The sequence below is a fragment of the Triticum dicoccoides genome, chromosome 6B, assembly GCF_002162155.2.
Source record: "Triticum dicoccoides isolate Atlit2015 ecotype Zavitan chromosome 6B, WEW_v2.0, whole genome shotgun sequence".
NCBI lineage: Eukaryota > Viridiplantae > Streptophyta > Magnoliopsida > Poales > Poaceae > Triticum > Triticum dicoccoides.
In genome coordinates this window covers 673843395-673849092 of record NC_041391.1, presented here as the reverse complement: position 1 = coordinate 673849092, position 5698 = coordinate 673843395, and positions in this window count along the sequence as shown.

Here is a 5698-nt window from a genome sequence, read left to right as displayed (position 1 = left end):
TTATTATTATATTTCTTTGTTCATGATAGTTGTCTTGTATTCATGCTATAATTGTATTATCCAGAAATCATAATACACGTGTGAATACTTAGACCACAACATGTCCCTAGTGAGCCTCTAGTTGACTAGCTCGTTGATTAACAGATAGTCATGGTTTCCTGACTATGGACATTGGATGTCGTTGATAACGGGATCACATCATTAGGAGAATGATGTGATGGACAAGACCCAATCCTAAGCATAGCACAAGATCGTGTAGTTCGTTTTGCTAGAGCTTTTCCAATGTCAAGTATCTCTTCCTTAGACCATGAGATCGTGTAACTCCCGGATAGCGTAGGAGTGCTTTGGGTGTACCAAATGTCACAACATAACTGGGTGACTATAAAGGTGCACTACAGGTATCTCCGAAAGTGTCTGTTGGGTTGACACGGATCGAGACTGGGATTTGTCACTCCGTATTACGGAGAGGTATCACTGGGCCCACTCGGTAGTGCATCATCATAATGAGCTCAAAGTGACCAAGTGTCTGGTCACGGGATCATGCATTACAGTACGAGTAAAGTGACTTGCCGGTAATGAGATTGAACGAGGTATTGGCATACCAACGATCGAATCTCGGGCAAGTAACATACCGTCAGACAAAGGGAATTGTATACGGGGTTGATTGAATCCTCGACATCGTGGTTCATCCGATGAGATCATCGAGGAGCACGTGGGAGCCAATATGGGTATCCAGATCCCGCTGTTGGTTATTGACCGGAGAGCTGTCTCGGTCATGTCTGCGTGTCTCCCGATCCCGTAGGGTCTACACACTTAAGGTTCGGTGACGCTAGGGTTATTAGGAAGACTTGTATGTGATTACCGAATGTTGTTCGGAGTCCCGGATGAGATCCCGGACTTCACGGGGAGTTCCGGAATGGTCCGGAGGTGAAGATTTATACATGGGAAGTTTTCATACGGTCACCGGAAAGTTTCGGGGGCATATCGGTATTGTACCGGGGCCACCGGAGGGGTTCCGGGGGTCCACCGGGAGGGGGCACCTCTCTCGGAGGGCCTCATGGGCCGTAGGGGGCAGGGAACCAGCCCCTGGAGGGCTGGGCGCCCCCCCTTGGGCCCATGCGCCTAGGGTTGGGGGGAAACCCTAGTGGAGGCGCCCCCTTACTTGGGGGGCAAGCCCCCTCCCTTGGCCGCCGCCCCCCCCCCCCTCTAGATCTCATCTAGAGGGGGCCGGCCCCCTTCCCCCTTCCCCTATAAATAGAGGGGCGAGGGGAGGGCTGCAGAGGACATCCAAGGCGCAGCCCCTCCCCTCCCTAACACATCTCCTCCTTCGCGTGAGCTTGGCGAAGCCCTGTCGGAGATCTGCCACTCCATCACCACCACGCCGTCGTGGTGCTGTTGGAGCCTTCTTCCTCAACCTCTCCCTCCTCCTTGCTGGATCAAGGTGCAGGAGACGTCATCCGCTCCGTACGTGTGTTGAACGCGGAGGTGCCGTCCGTTCGGCACTTGGTCATCGGTGATTTGGATCACGGCGAGTACGACTCCATCATCCCCGTTCTCTTGAACACTTCCGCTCGCGATCTACAAAGGTATGTAGATGCACTCCTATCACTTGTTGCTTAGATGAACTCATAGATGGATCTTGGTGAAACCATAGGAAATTTTTTATTTTCTGCAACGTTCCCCAACAGTGGCATCATGAGCTAGGTCTATGCGTAGTTCTCTATTGCACGAGTAGAACACAAATTTGTTGTGGGCGTAGATCTTGTCAACTTGCTTGCCGCTACTAGTCTTATTTTGCTTCAGCGGTATTGTGGGATGAAGCGGCCCGGACCGACCTTACACGTACGCTTACGTGAGACAGGTTCCACCGACTAACATGCACTAGTTGCATAAGGTGGCTAGCGGGTGTCTGTCTCTCCCACTTTAGTTGGAGCGGATTCGATGAAAAGGGTCCTTATGAAGGGTAAATAGAAGTTGACAAAATCACGTTCTAGTTATTCATAGGTAAGAAAACGTTCTTGCTAGAACCCAATTGCAGCCACGTAAAAGATGCAACAACAATTAGAGGACGTCTAACTTGTTTTTGCAGCAATTGTCTTGTGATATGATATGGCCAAAAGTTGTGATGAATGATGAATGATATATTGTGATGTATGAGACATATTCTTGTAATAGGAATCACGACTTGCATGTCGATGAGTATGACAACCGGCAGGAGCCATAGGAGTTGTCTTTATTTTCGTATGACCTGCGTGTCATTGAAGAACGCCATGTAAATTACTTTACTTTATTGCTAAACGTGTTAGCCATACAAGTAGAAGTAGTCGTTGGCGTGACAACTTCATGAATACACGATGATGGAGATCATGATGATGGAGATCATGGTGTCATGCCGGTGACAAAGATGATCATTGAGCCCCGAAGATGGAGATCAAAGGAGCTATATGATATTGGCCATATCATGTCACTATTATATAATTGCATGTGATGTTTATTATGTTTATGCATCTTGTTTACTTAGAACGACGGTAGTAAATAAGATGATCCCTTATAACAATTTCAAGAAATTGTTCTCCCCTAACTGTGCGCCATTGCTAAAGTTCGTCGTTTCGAAGCACCACGTGATGATCGTGTGTGATAGATTCTTACATTCACATACAACGGGTGTAAGACAGTTTTACACATGCAAAACACTTAGGGTTAACTTGACGAGCCAAGCATGTACAGACATGGCCTCAGAACACAGAGACCGAAAGGTCGAACATGAGTCGTATGGAAGATACGATCAACATGGAGATGTTCACCGATGATGACTAGTCCGTCTCACGTGATGATCGGACACGGCCTAGTTGACTCGGATCGTGGAACACTTAGATGACTAGAGGGATGTCTAATCTGAGTGGGAGTTCATTAAATAATTTGATTAGATGAACTTAATTATCATGATCTTAGTCTAAAACCTTTGCAAATATGTCTTGTAGATGAAATGGCAAACGCTCATGTCAACATGAACTTCAACGTGTTCCTAGAGAAAACCAAGCTAAAAGATGATGGCAGCAACTATACGGACTGGGTCCGAAACCTGAGGATCATCCTCATAGCTGCCAAGAAAGCATATGTCCTAGAAGGACCGCTAGGTGAAGCACCCATCCCAGAGAACCAAGACGTTATGAATGCTTGGCAGTCACGTGCTGATGATTACTACCTCGTTTAGTGCGGCATGCTTTACAGCTTAGAACCGGGGCTCCAAAAGCGTTTTGAGATACACGGAGCATATGAGATGTTCGAGGAGCTGAAAATGGTTTTTCAAGCTCATGCCCGGGTCGAGAGATATGAAGTCTCCGACAAGTTCTATAGTTGTAAGATGGAGGAAAACAGTTCTGTCAGTGAGCACATACTCAAAATGTCTGGGTTGCACAACCGCCTGTCCCAGCTGGAGATCAACCTCCCGGACGAGGCGGTCATTGACAAATCCTTCAGTCGCTCCCACCGAGCTACAAGAGCTTTGTGTTGAACTACAATATGCAGGGGATGGTGAAGACCATTCCTGAAGTATTTTCAATGCTGAAGTCAGCAGAGGTTGAAATCAACAAAGAACATCAAGTGTTGATGGTCAATAAGACCACTAAGTTCAAGAAGGGCAAGGGTAAGAAGAACTTAAAGAAGGACGGCAAAGATGTTGCCGCGCCCGGTAAGCCAGTTGCCGGGAAGAAGTCAAAGAATGGGCCCAAGCCTGAGACTGAGTGCTTTTATTGCAAAGGGAAGGGTCACTGGAAGCGGAACTGCCCCAAATACTTAGCGGACAAGAAGGCCGGCAACACTAAAGGTATATGTGATATACATGTAATTGATGTGTACCTTACCAGTACTCGTAGTAACTCCTGGGTATTTGATACCGGTGTCGTTGCTCATATTTGTAACTCACAGCAGGAGCTGCGGAATAAGCGGAGACTGGCGAAGGACGAGGTGACGATGCGCGGTGGGAATGGTTCCAAAGTCGATGTGATCGCCGTCGGCACGCTACCTCTACATTTACCCACGGGATTAGTTATGAACCTCGATAATTGTTATTTAGTGCCAAGTTCTAGCATGAACATTGTATCTGGATCTCGTTTAATATGAGATGGCTACTCATTTAAATCCGAGAATAATGGTTGTTCTATTTATATGAGAGATATGTTTTATGGTCATGCCCCGATGGTCAATGGTTTATTCTCAATGAATCTCGAACGTAATGTTACACATATTCATAGTGTGAATACCAAAAGATGTAAAGTTGATAACGATAGTCCCACATACTTGTGGCACTGCCGCGTTGGTCACATTGGTGTCAAGCGCATGAAGAAGCTGCGTGCTGATGGACTTTTAGAGTCTCTTGATTATGAATCATTTGACACATGCGAACCATGCCTCATGGGCAAAATGACCAAGACTCCGTTCTACGGAACAATGGAGCGAGCAACCAACTTATTGGAAATCATACATACTGATGTGTGTGGTCCAATGAGTGTTGAGGCTCGCGGAGGATATCGTTATGTTCTCACTCTCACTGATGACTTGAGTAGATATGGGTATGTCTACTTGATGAAACACAAGTTTGAGACCTTTGAAAAGTTCAAGGAATTTCAGAATGAAGTAGAGAATCAACGTGACCGAAAGATAAAATTCTTATGATCGGATCGTGGAGGAGAATATTTAAGTCACGAATTTGGTATGCACTTAAGGAAATGTGGAATCGTTTCACAACTCACGCCGCCTGGAACACCTCAGCGTAACGGTGTGTCCGAATGTCGTAATCGCACTCTATTAGATATGGTGCGATCTATGATGTCTCTTAACGATTTACCGCTATCATTTTGGGGATACGCTCTAGAGACAGCTACATTCACTTTAAATAGGGCACCGTCTAAATCCGTTGAGACGACACCGTATGAATTATGGTTTGGGAAGGAACCTAAGTTGTCGTTTCTAAAAGTTTGGGGTTGCGATGCTTATGTCAAGAAACTTCAACCTGAAAAGCTCAAACCCAAGTCAGAAAAATGTGTCTTCATAGGATACCCTAAGGAAACCATTGGGTATACCTTGTACCTTAGATCCGAAGGAAAGATCTTTGTTGCCAAGAACAGCTCCTTTCTGGAAAAAGAGTTTCTCTCGAAAAGAGTAAGTGGGAGGAAAGTAGAAATCGATGAAGTACTACCTCTTGAACCAGAAAGTAGTGCAGCTCAGGAAAATGTTCCTGTGGTGCCTACATCGACGGGAGAGGAAATTAATGATGATGATCAAGGTACTTCGGATCAAGTTGCTACTGAACTTCGTAGGTCCACGAGGACACGTTCCACACCAGAGTGGTATGGCAACCCTGTCCTAGAAATCATGTTGTTAGACAACGGTGAACCTTCGAACTATGAAGAAGCGATGGCGGGCCCAGATTCCAACAAATGGCTTGAAGCCATGCAATCCGAGATAGAATCCATGTATGAAAACAAAGTATGGACTTTGACAGACTTGCCCGATGATCGGCGAGCGATAGAAAACAAATGGATCTTTAAGAAGAAGACGGACGCGGATGGTAATGTCACCATCTATAAAGCTCGACTTGTCGCTAAGGGTTATCGGCAAGTTCAAGGGGTTGACTATGATGAGACTTTCTCTTTCGTAGCGAAGGTGAAGTCCGTCCGAATCATGTTAGCAAGTGCCG